This window comes from Panulirus ornatus, chromosome 46 (genome assembly GCF_036320965.1).
Source record: "Panulirus ornatus isolate Po-2019 chromosome 46, ASM3632096v1, whole genome shotgun sequence".
Classification (NCBI taxonomy): Eukaryota; Metazoa; Arthropoda; class Malacostraca; order Decapoda; family Palinuridae; genus Panulirus; species Panulirus ornatus.
Genome location: NC_092269.1, coordinates 35,491,102 through 35,504,657, shown reverse-complemented (window position 1 = coordinate 35,504,657; position 13,556 = coordinate 35,491,102). Strand labels below are relative to the sequence as shown.

The 13,556-nt window shown below is 52.4% G+C and overlaps 1 protein-coding gene across 15 annotated transcripts in view; it reads right to left on the bottom strand.

The window, feature by feature from the left end:
- Window positions 1-13,556, bottom strand: part of LOC139763229 (dystrophin-like) — a 304,285-nt gene that overhangs the window by 144,059 nt on the left and 146,670 nt on the right. The window contains exon 1 of one of the 15 annotated variants that reach the window (XM_071689098.1): window positions 7,518-7,574. The exons of the other annotated variants lie outside the window; for them this stretch is intronic. The gene's annotated coding sequence lies outside the window, so the exon portion shown is untranslated. Of the gene's footprint in view, window positions 1-7,517; window positions 7,575-13,556 lie in introns of those variants that run through there. 15 annotated transcript variants of the gene reach the window in all.

Here is a 13,556-nt window from a genome sequence, read left to right as displayed (position 1 = left end):
GACGACTGACGTACTGCTGTGTAAGTCACGGACGACTGACGTACTGCTGTGTAAGTCACGGACGACTGACGTACTGCTGTGTAAGTCGCGGACGACTGACGTACTGCTGTGTAAGTCGCGGACGACTGACGTACTGCTGTGTAAGTCACGGACGACTGACGTACTGCTGTGTAAGTCACGGACGACTGACGTACCACGGTGTAAGTCACGGACGACTGACGTACTGCTGTGTAAGTCGCGGACGACTGACGTACTGCTGTGTAAGTCACGGACGACTGACGTACCACGGTGTAAGTCACGGACGACTGACGTACCACGGTGTAAGTCACGGACGACTGACGTACCACGGTGTAAGTCACGGACGACTGACGTACCACGGTGTAAGTCACGGACGACTGACGTACCACGGTGTAAGTCACGGACGACTGACGTACCACGGTGTAAGTCACGGACGACTGACGTACTGCTGTGTAAGTCACGGACGACTGACGTACCACGGTGTAAGTCACGGACGACTGACGTACTGCTGTGTAAGTCACGGACGACTGACGTACTGCTGTGTAAGTCACGGACGACTGACGTACCACGGTGTAAGTCACGGACGACTGACGTACCACGGTGTAAGTCACGGACGACTGACGTACTGCTGTGTAAGTCACGGACGACTGACGTACTGCTGTGTAAGTCACGGACGACTGACGTACCACGGTGTAAGTCACGGACGACTGACGTACTGCTGTGTAAGTCGCGGACGACTGACGTACTGCTGTGTAAGTCACGGACGACTGACGTACCACGGTGTAAGTCACGGACGACTGACGTACTGCTGTGTAAGTCGCGGACGACTGACGTACTGCTGTGTAAGTCGCGGACGACTGACGTACCACGGTGTAAGTCACGGACGACTGACGTACCACGGTGTAAGTCGCGGACGACTGACGTACTGCTGTGTAAGTCACGGACGACTGACGTACCACGGTGTAAGTCACGGACGACTGACGTACCACGGTGTAAGTCACGGACGACTGACGTACTGCTGTGTAAGTCACGGACGACTGACGTACCACGGTGTAAGTCACGGACGACTGACGTACCACGGTGTAAGTCACGGACGACTGACGTACCACGGTGTAAGTCACGGACGACTGACGTACTGCTGTGTAAGTCGCGGACGACTGACGTACCACGGTGTAAGTCACGGACGACTGACGTACCACGGTGTAAGTCACGGACGACTGACGTACCACGGTGTAAGTCACGGACGACTGACGTACCACGGTGTAAGTCACGGACGACTGACGTACCACGGTGTAAGTCACGGACGACTGACGTACCACGGTGTAAGTCACGGACGACTGACGTACCACGGTGTAAGTCACGGACGACTGACGTACTGCTGTGTAAGTCACGGACGACTGACGTACTGCTGTGTAAGTCGCGGACGACTGACGTACCACGGTGTAAGTCACGGACGACTGACGTACTGCTGTGTAAGTCACGGACGACTGACGTACTGCTGTGTAAGTCACGGACGACTGACGTACTGCTGTGTAAGTCACGGACGACTGACGTACCACGGTGTAAGTCACGGACGACTGACGTACTGCTGTGTAAGTCGCGGACGACTGACGTACCACGGTGTAAGTCACGGACGACTGACGTACCACGGTGTAAGTCACGGACGACTGACGTACCACGGTGTAAGTCACGGACGACTGACGTACTGCTGTGTAAGTCACGGACGACTGACGTACTGCTGTGTAAGTCACGGACGACTGACGTACCACGGTGTAAGGCACGGATGACTGACGTACCACGGTGTAAGTCACGGACGACTGACGTACCACGGTGTAAGTCACGGACGACTGACGTACTGCTGTGTAAGGCACGGATGACTGACGTACCACGGTGTAAGTCACGGACGACTGACGTACCACGGTGTAAGTCACGGACGACTGACGTACTGCTGTGTAAGTCACGGACGACTGACGTACTGCTGTGTAAGTCACGGACGACTGACGTACCACGGTGTAAGTCGCGGACGATTGACGTACCACGGGGTAAATCACGGACTCCCGACGTACTGCTGTGTAAGTCGCGGACGACTGACGTATCACAGGGCAAGAGTGGAGTGTGTGGGACCTCATACACCAACATGGCATAATCAGGAGGAGAGCACAGTGGGCATCCTGGTGACCAGTGCCTCACCTCACACTTTGGGTCTGAGCCTCCCGTCACACTAGGGGCACAGCCTCCTCTCACACTGGGTACACAGCCTCCTCCCACGCTGGGGAGATGGCATTCCCTCACACGGGGGAAGTCTTCCTCATACTGAGGGCACAACCTCCCCTCCCACTGGGAACAAAGCCCCTCACTCGGGAAACATATTCCTCCACGCTGGAAATATATCCCACCTCCTCCTCCTTCCCTCCCCTTACACTAAGTACAAAGCCCTCCTCACACCAGAGCCAGCCTCCACCCGGAGCCGACATGCCCACCCTCACTTCATCCACGACAATACAAAATTGCGCCAGCGATGGGATGTCACGCTGTGATTCAGCCAGTCTTGCCGTGGTCTACCCTCCTCACTCGTGCGACCTCCTGCGGCCACATCGCCTACATCTGACTGCCTCTACACACACACTCTCCTCTGTCCACCGCCCGCGCCACAGCAAGTGGACTGGCTTAACAAAGTGATGAAAGTGGATTGAAATTGAACTGATTTACCTGTGTGCCCGGTCTGGCCGCATCTGTGACAGAGCCCACGGCACCCACGAATACTACCCTACGACCTCGCGACACGACGCCATCATCCGTGGAAGAAAAAGGTACAGAGCGACCTCTTGGTGCACCTGCCTATCGTCCGCACACAGTAGTATGTGGGATCGGAGAGGACAACTCAAGACACCATTCAAGACCCCCCTCACATCATACAAAGATAAAAGGATCAGAAACCATGGAGGGAGGACATAATCTGTCGGTCCATCCTTGCAAGGGTTACCCCCGCGTTGCCACGGCCGAGTCTGGGTCCTGGAGACCACTGAAGATGGTACCAGATACTGTGAGGCCACACCTACCACAGCGTTCCTCACTCCCAGCTATGATGTTCGATTTTTCTGCCCGTCCCTGAGTGAAAAAGATAAGCCTCTGATAACACAGTGGGAAGCTGTCGAGTCTCTCTCTTATCATTACAGAACGGTGATGCTGAAGAATACTTGGGAGGAGCTCGAGAGGCTAGGGTAAACAAGCCATTACTGACTCACTTCTCCTCTAGCGCAAAAGGGGGACGCGACCTTCACTGGCATTATGCGTTTGTTACACGCTCACAGCGGAACAAAGAACGTACAATAAATCTCCAGCCACCAAGGAGTCGTGGATGAGGCGCAAAGTGGGAGACACACAACCCATCATTGCCACGGCTCTGCCTGAGTCCTCAGAATATCATCTAAAGCCTTCAATGATATCAAGATGTGCAGTGGTGCCACCTGGTCAACGTCAAGCACTGTGGATGCAGGAGAAGAGTGTGGTGAGGGTGGGTGTGTGTGCAGGTGAGGGTGGGTGTGTGTGTGCAGGTGAGGGTGGGTGTGTGTGCAGGTGAGGGTGGGTGGGTGTGTGCAGGTGAAGGTGGGTGTGTGCGGATGAGGGTGGGCGCTAACCAGTTACGTCTACACGTCTGGCTACGACAGATGTCCATCGCCTCCGTCTCTCCTTCACGACCCTTTCACCACCATAACTACCCAGCCCTCACCAACGTAACTTCCCAGCCCTCACCAACGTAACTACCCAGCCCTCACCAACGTAACTTCCCAGCCCTCACCAACGTAACTTCCCAGCCCTCACCAACGTAACTACCCAGCCCTCACCAACGTAACTTCCCAGCCCTCACCAACGTAACTTCCCAGCCCTCCCCAACGTAACTTTCCTGCCCTCACTACCCCTCACCTGCATACATATAGCTTCCCAGCCCCTCACTGCCCAGCCCTCACTCCTTCACTACCCCTCGCCATCATTACTACCCAACACACCACATCCACACATTTAACATCTGAGGATATTCTCTGGTCTTGTTTCTCGTCAGTGATTCTTTCACAACACGTTTCCATCAATAAAGATAAAAGTTACGATACCATATCTTGACCACTTCATTATCCGTTATCAATCATTCCAACAGGATTTCTATACGAATGTAAAATGAGAAGAAAAGCCCACACAATATCATTACGTTGATAAACGATCAAAAGTGTTTATGCAGTATTTCTCCGATGAATGTGACTGGTCGAGGAATATTTCTACATAAAGACGACAGAAAACGTGTGGGTTCACATTCTTGGTAATATATCAGTCGTCATCCTTCATCTCCAGCTCCCCCCTCCCCTCCTATCATGGGAACCCTCTAAACACGACCCTTGAACACGACGGTACGACCCCTCGAGCACGACCCTCGAACACGACGGTACGACCCTCGAACACGACGGTACGACCATCGAGCACGACGGGACGACCCTCGAGCACGACCCTTGAACACGACGCCACAACTCTCGAGCAAGACGGCACGACCCTCGAACACGACGCCACAACTCTCGAGCAAGACGGCACGACCCTCGAACACGACCCTGGAGCACGACGGCACGATCCTAGAGCACGAAGGGACGACCCTCGAACATGGCAATACGACCCATGAGCACGAAGGCACGAGCCTTGCATTATATCAGCCTGTTCATCACACCTACAACGGGTAGCATGGTCGTGCTCAAGAACCCAGGAGGACCTGCGTCCTCACAGCACCCCCAGGTTCTGCTGACGAAAGCACCCGTATACAAAGGCCCACATTATCACCCCTGGCCCGTGCCTGCCCCCGCCAATTTCATCATCACTATACTTAAAACGCCATCTACTGTAACGGCGCGGTGTGGTAAAACACCACCCCCTTCTCTCCTCTCTCTCTCTCTCCCCCCAGTACGTACAGAACCAGACAATGGTGGCGGCTGAGGGCTGGTGTGTGTGTGTGTGTGTGTGTGTGTAAGAAAATGAAATGACATATGCTGTGTCGTCAGCTCACACGACCAGGGAGAGAGAGAGGGAGGGGTTACTAGCATGACAGATGAGGTGGGAGGTGCACGCGGGCAGACACAACCAAGTCAATCCCCGTCACTCAAGAAGTTCCCCACACACACACACACACACAGAGCACGGGTGAGGATCTATTCGCTCGTTGTGGCGACCTTCAGTAAGCCAAAGCAGAGAGGTTCCCTCTCATCACAACAAAGGCTTTGAGGCTCAGTCAGCTCCAACGCGAGGCAGACGCATGGGCGTCCACAGTCTTCTGAGACATTTTCCCCAGGGCCTGTGGCCTCCAGCGGTGCTGCCGTCACGTGCTGAACGAGTCTCATACATTTTCATATATTCTGTCTTTGTTACTCGCCTCATATACGATTTGATGATCCATTTATGTATATGGAGAGAGATTGAGTCAACCTGTGCTGTATAACACACACGTGCAGTTACCGTGGGGTCATGCAAATTGCCTGTTGTATTCTCCACTATGATATCCTACATAAGCTCACCTGAATGTCTTTGGACTGAAACAATAAGATCCTTTATCTGTTGTCCATATATATATATATATATATATATATATATATATATATATATATATATATATATATATATATATATATATATACATTATCATTTTACTTTGTCGCTGTCTCCCGCGTTAGCGAGGTAGCGCAAGGAAACAGACGAAAGAATAGCCCAACCCACCCACATACACATGTATATACATACACGTCCACACACGCAAATATGCATACCTATACATCTCAAAGATACATATATATACTCACGCAGACATATACATATATACACATGTACATGATTCATACTGTCTGCCTTTATTCATTCCCGTCGCCACCCCGCCACACATGAAATGACAACCCCCTCCCCCAAGCATGCGCGCGAGGTAGCGCTAGGAAAAGACAACAAAGGCCACATTCGTTCACACTCAGTAATGTACGTCACGCCCTTACAGTCAGAATGGGATTATGTAAACAAAAGAGCTGCTTCAACATTAATGGTTCAAATTTACTCTGGAAAGGCTGTGTGATATCCTACCAAACCTTCCTTTCTCTATCAAGTTGCGTCAGTCAAATCCCATCAACCCAATGTCGACTGGTTTTCATCATTCGTGTGAATTGAACTCCAAAAGACAAGACGTCTTTGAGAATGATATGTTTCGAGTGTGCAAAGACAAACCCGTGGCTTTGAAGAGTACACAATCGTGGGTGTACAACACACACACACACACACACACACACACACACACACACACACACACACACAATCATCATCAAGCAAGCTCCAGAGCCCCGAAGGACATCATATTCCCGCCAAAACAACTCAGTGATGAAATATTTCATCTTGATCCTTCATACACATTAATGACGTCAAGCCCAGCAGCACTAGACACCTCAGCGTCCCTTGCTGATGAGCATAATTGACCGTCTGCCTATGACAACATCGCCAGCGACGGCAGTGACAACACCTCTTCCTCGTACCCTCCACTCGCTTGCTCGTCTTACTGTTGTCACTCCATTTCTCGCACAACTCGAGGCCTACCCACATGTGTCCCAGCTGTTAAGTCACACCATTTATCACGTCTCCCGGGTCGTCGACGACCTCCTCCATCTTCCTCCTTTGATATCTTTAGGAATCTCTTGATTTTTCTCCTCACCTCAGACGCACAACACTTGAGGGTGCACTGAACACTCGTGCTATCCAAGCATAACGAACACTCAGTCTTCACACACACACGCCCGCCATCGTGGCACACGAGCTGCTTCCTTCTTTCTTTTTTTCGGATCAATTTTACACACACAAACACGACATTGCCATCACTGTAAACAGCGATGCACGAGAATGGTCCAGCTATTCCCATAGAGCAGAGGATAGAGTGGAGCCCCGTGACCCCCGTCGGGGTATTTCATCTGGCTTCCTCATCTTCAGTTTTCGCCCGGGGTTACTGGTGGGTCCTCGGGCAACATAGATGCACAACACACTCATGGACGTAAAAGACGCTAATTCCGTCCCAGTTAGGCGGGCAGAGGGACGCACTCCCGCCCTCATGACAAGCTAACACCATATTTGTTTCGTCTTTTCGCATTTCACCACAAACTCGTCTCGAGAGGGTCTTCTTCTTCGACATGGTTACACAAGACGACGGACTTCGTGAACCTTGTTATCATCAAGTATCGTCAGCCCAGAGGCCCCCACTGCCGCCCACAGGGAGAAAATTAGTGGGACACGGTATGCAAGGCTGTTCCTCCATGTTCTACTGTTTTAAGTCGCGACTCAGTAGCTCACTGTTTCCACCAACAGACTTTTGCCAGCACAAACTGTCATGTGTGTTCCCCGGCCTTGAGCGGCGGTGGGTGGCTGCAACAAGGGCCTCGCGCGCCAGGGGGACAAGACCAGCACTAGGGAAGGAGACGGGGGCTACCAACACAAGACACACGCACCTCACAACCGCCCAGTTCACCCGCCGCCAGCACCGCCCTGTGAATGACTGACCCGACACACAGGCCACCGCCGGGCTCTGCCGGGGAACGGGGAGGGGAGGGATAGTGGGGCCTGGAGGGAGGGAAGGGGGAATAGAGGGAGGAGGGCGAGGTGAGGGAGAGGAGGAGGAGGAGGAGATGAGGCACGGAGGGGGAGAGGTGATCAGGGTGAGGGACACAAGAGGGAGGAGATACAAGGGAGAAAGAAGGCACAGGTGAGGAAATGGTACAGGAGGAGGAGGAGGAGGAGGAGGAGGAGGAGGAGGAGGAGGAGGAGGAGGAGGAAGAGGGAAAAGAGACTTGAAGTAAGCTAAGCTAAGTAGGGCAAGGGGAGGCAAGGGTATGGACAAAGAGAGAGGTGAGTGAGGAGGGGGAATAATTCAGCCGAGGAGCAAGATTGGGAAGGGTACGACAAGCGAGGAGGGGAATTAGAGGAGGGACGGTGGACGCTAGAGGAGAGAAAGGCATAAAAGATGGCAAGCAATGTGGGCGGGGTCGGGTGTGTAACTGGGGTGGGAGGTAGAGTGAGAGAGAGAGGGACAACTGTGAGGAAGGAACCAGGAGGAAGAGGTGACAGTGGACTGTTTGTGAGAGACAAGGGAAGGGACGAGAGGCAGGCAAGGCGTAGAAGAGCAACGGATATAGAGGTAAGTAATGCGGGTATGGTGGAGAGGAGACGTGGGGAGGGAGATAGTCCACACCCTTGACATGATAAGGCTGACGGACGGATGAACCCCTACAACCCCGTGCACCCCACACCTACAAGACGGTCCACATGACAACCTCCGCATAGCAGAGGTTCCTTTCATCCACATGACGTCCCCCTGTACAGGAGAGGTTCCCCTCATCCACATGACGGTTCCCAATACAGCTGAAATTCCCCTCATCCATGGGACGTCCCCCTGCACAGCAGCGGTTCCCCTTCATCCACTACATGGCCCTTATACAACAGACGCTCCCCTCATTCTCACACCCACAGGATGATGGCCCACCTCACACAGCAGGTTTCCCCTCATTTCAGGGCGGTCCCCATAAAGCAAACGTCCCCCTCATTTCCCACATCCACAAGATGTCCCCCCCAGGTACAGCAGATGTCTCCCTTACCTCCCACACCCATAGGATACCATGCACATCTCAAGTGTACACAACACTACGTAACTCGGGTTATCAGCTGCAGTCATCAACAGTCAATAATACAAGGCGCGCAAAAAAAAAAAAAGTGACAAAAAATACCATTCGACCACACCAGTTCTGACCTGAACACAAGACCTCCTTCACTACTACGCCCGCGCCTCTCAAACGATTCTCGCGCACGATCAAGCCAGCCATGAGGTTAGCTTGTCTCTGGAGACGACCCTCGAGGCAGGGGAAGGGCACTGCATGGACGACACGCAACTGGCTGAGTTAAGAGTCACGCGCGAGAGGGTGATCTCAGGTCCGGTGTGTGTGTGTGTGTGTGTGTGTGTGTGTGTGTAGCTCTCTTCCTGCCAATTTCGTCACACTATGCAAATTAACCTAAGGATTTCCTTTCCCTCCTCCTCCAACAGAGGCTACGGGCCTCCCCTCGGCTAACACAACCCACTTGTGTTCTCGTAGCACAAATCCCACAAGCTGATGCCGCCGACCCCCACGGGGTCTAACTACGCCCACCTGGGGCATCACCACCACCTCTGATCCTGGGGACCAGCTAACCATATGACCCTGCAGCGGGGGACGTGTCCCCTTGGGGAAAGCCTATGACGTCGCCCCACCAGTTGATGCGACAAGTCTTGGACGGATGCGACGCAGGAATGGTTAAGACAGTGACGGTCTGAACGTGGAGGAGGAGACGACGGAGGGATCAAGGGGGGTGTGTGGGTGTGCCGTAAAGGAGGAGGGACGGTAGCCAGTGGGAAGGCTAAAGGGGAGGAGAGCAGTTGTTGTTGTGTGTGTGTGTGAGAGAGAGAGAGAGAGAGAGAGAGAGAGAGAGAGAGAGAGAGAGAGAGAGAGAGAGAGAGAGAGAGAGAGAGAGGAGAGAGAGTGTCGTAGGGTGGAGAGAGAGGCCGGGACATAGAGGGAGAGGATGGTGAGGAGCCATATGTCCTGGGCTGAGCCGGAGACCAGCAGTTCAGGTGCCTCAGGTGACGAGCCAGCCGGCCGTAGGCAACGCTGTCCAAGCCCCTACATTGTGTGCCCTAGTGAGGGCGTGGGCGTGCGTGCCGTGGGTGTGAGCGGCTGTCATGTGAGTGGCTGGTGCACGACTAACTGCTGTGAGGGTGCTGACTGTAGCCCGTGGCTGATGTGGGAATAGTAATCGTTAGTCTGGCTGTTGTGTTCGTCTGTTGGATGTGGGAGTGGTTGACGCGGATACGCCTCTTGATGTGGCGTACCTGTTGTTGTGGTCGTGACCTGCTTGGTAACTGTTGACGTGGTTGTCACGACGTTGAGGTGGAGGGGCAGAGGAAAAGGCTGGGGAAGGGCAGAGGACTAGGATAGATGGGAGTTTGAGATGGGGAGAGTGACGGGGGGGTGAGATACTTACGTTGGGGAGTCCTGGGAGGGACAAAGGTCAAGGACACGGGAAACGACATGGAAGGAACTGGCGGTGGGAAGGGGAGGCGGTGGTGACAAGACCTGGATGGGGAGGACGGTGGATGGGGAGGATGTGGGTGTGGAGCTAAGGATGTTGAAGGAGGATGAGACAGGCCTGGTGGATGGTGGTGGGGATGGCGTCTGGGGGTGGAGGTGATGTTACGGGGGTATTGATGACGGCATTTGTGGTAAAGTCCGGTGGTGGCGGAGGTTCCTGTGGTAGTGGTGGTGGTAGTAATGGTGGTAGTGGTCATGTGTTGTGTTGTGTTGGTGGTGGACCTGAGACACCCCCCTCTCTTCGTTTACCAGTACGGTATACAGAGGCTCCTTGTTGGCTGCCTGGCTCCGGTCATCACCACACAGACACACACACACACACACACACACACACACACACACACACACACACACACACACACACACACACACACAACCAGCTCACCCTAATCTTAAGCTCTTTCATGATTAGGAACCATCATGATCTCTCAATTCTGTGATATTTGTCATACCTCCACTGTCTATTTTCAGCCGACTGGCTGCCTACCTAAGTCCAATAAACTGTTATTAATCTATCTACTTACTGATTACACACACCACACACTGCTTCAGGATTCTGTCTGTGAGAAGGACTTAGGAGACGACATCGTCCTTCACCTGTCGCCAGAAAAACGTAAAGGAGACAAATTGTTTGCAGGCAAAAGTCAGAAAAGCTTTCGAGTATATGGATAAGAAAATATTTAGCAAATCGTTCTTATCCTACATAAGGCCAAAGCTGGATCATACCTCTCAAGTTTGGTCAACGCGTCAAAAAGAAGGTTCTTTGCAAGGCACAAAGAACTTATAGAGAAGGTTCAGAGGAAGGCTTAACAAAGCTGGTACCAGAGTTAAGAAAGCTGAGTTAACAGGGAAAGGTCAGATGCCTTGAATTTCGCCTCCTTGAAAGAGAGACGAATGGGGGGTTGACCTGATCACAAGCTTATGCTTCTGAAAGAAATTGATGACAATGAAGGGGAACAGTTCTTCGAGATATGTAGGGACACAGCAACCAGAGGACGAAAGAATAAAATAGGCAAGAAACCCGTTAAAAAATGACGTAGGGCAAAACTTGTATAGTATAAGAGCTCGGTAAAGGTAATCAATACAACGAACAGCCCGAAAGATTAACACATCGCTGAGTTCGATCCAAATAATATACACCAGCAATACAGTCTCCTCATTTAAAACTAATAGAGAAGGTCCAGCGGAGCGAGAAGAGAATAGCGCATCATAATTACGGGGGAAAGAAGAGATAAGTCTCCTAATTGCACACACAGGATGAACAGATGAGTATGGGAAGACTCGATAACAACCCTTTTACATTTTCTTGAGTTAACGATGCCCAGAAATCAAAGAAAACTGCAAAACAGTACAAGAGAAGATTCACGGCCGGAAACATTGCCTTAAGAAGGAAATCGTGAGCATTAAAAAAACAGCTGAGCAAAGAGAAACAAAATATTCAATAAGATAGGAAACATTATCCAGAATACTTGAAAAAATAGTTTGTGGTAATTTTTTTTCTGTGAGTGTTGTGTATTTGCTTCCTTCTCTATAACAATAGTTAATTTCGAGTATTGTGTATTTGCTTCCTTCTCTCTAACAAAATAGTTAATTTCAAGCACCGGGAGTAGTTAATGGGGGAGAAACCCCCCACTCACTGGTAATGGCTACGACGGATGATACAATGTGGTAGCAATTTTATTTCGTACGATCTCCACAAAGTGCGTTGGCGATGACTGTGTGGTTACAGGGGGCGTAAAAAAATCTCCCCACACAATTCAGGCACGTACGCACTCCACACACACTCTACCTCTATCACACACACACACACACACACACAGGTATATAGAGACATTGTTGATGCACGTAAATCAGAGAGATAATGGCGGACACACATGATAACTGGCACACGGGGTAATCTCTGAATCTTATCAGCTAAGTAAGAGTCCAGATTCTACACGGCTGACCTGCCCTCCCCGGGCCGTTGATAACAGTCTTCACCACGCACGCCAGCCACCCGCCACGCCTTACCTCAACGCCACCCAGCAGGCCGTGCCCACGCCACCCAGCGGGCTAATACTCAAGCCAGAGAGGAAGCTGTGCCCACGCCACTCAGCAGGCCATAACCACGCCACTCTGCAAGCTGTAGTCACGCAATCTAGCCGGCCCTACCCACGCCACACAGCAGGCCATACACACATCGTCACTTCAACCAAGGGAACCAACCCACGCCACCCAGCAAGCCCTACCCACGTCACCCAACAGGCCCTACCCACGCCATTCAACTGGCCCTATCCAAGCCATTCAACTGGCCCTACCCATGCCACTCGGCAGGCCCTACCCACGCCATTCAACTGGCCCTAACCACGCCACCCAACTGGCCCTAACCACGCCACCCAACTGGCCCTACCCACGCCATTCAACTGGCCCTACCCATGCCACTCGGCAGGCCCTAACCACGCCACCCAGCAGGCCCTAACCACGCCACCCAACTGGCCCTACCCACGCCATTCAACTGGCCCTACCCACGCCACCCAACCGGCCCTACCCACGCCACTCGGCAGGCAGTGCCGACACCACGTGATCTTGTCAGCTAGGCTAGGGGGGACGGAGGTGGGCCGCCTCCCCCAGCGCTACACGGTAAACACCGCCGCCCGTGACCGCTCTGCCTTGATTCCTCGACAACAAACGCACTTCCGTGCTGATTGGAAGAGGACCAGGCCCGGCCTGTGCTGCGAGAGGATGGCAACATAAGCATCCTAAGCACCGGGGAATGCTCGAGCGAACGAGCGCGCTGACGGTAAGTGGAGGACAGGCGCCCAGAGGAGGTATCCTACGCAGCTTTTCTGAAACCTTCCAACCACGATTTGCAAAGGGATGATAACATGAGGACACAGGTGTAACCTAGTCTAGCTAACCTAACCGACCCAAGCCTTCGTCTAACCGAACTCAATATACACACTGCAGCAGACTACGGCACGTAACACGTCCAATTACCATTCTTGTAATTTTCTGGCAAAATTTCGTGCTGGTCATGAGTTCAAATTTCGGAAATAAGGAGAGTGGAGGAAATAGAGAATCTGCACGTAGGTCTGTACTGTGCAGGGTAGAAGGGTGGCGGGTGTGCTTTGAGCTTTAGTAAACGGGAAGAAGTTTGGTACAGATTGTCAAAGATGCCCAGAGAGAGAGAGAGAGAGAGAGAGAGAGAGAGAGAGAGAGAGAGAGGCAATTGTACCATCACTTGGTACGGACGTCGCAACTGTACCATCACTTGGTATGGACGTCGCAACTGTACTATCACTTGGTATGGACGTCGCAACTGTACCATCACTTGGTGTGGACATCGCAACTGTACCATCACTTGGTATGGACGTCGCAACTGTACCATCACTT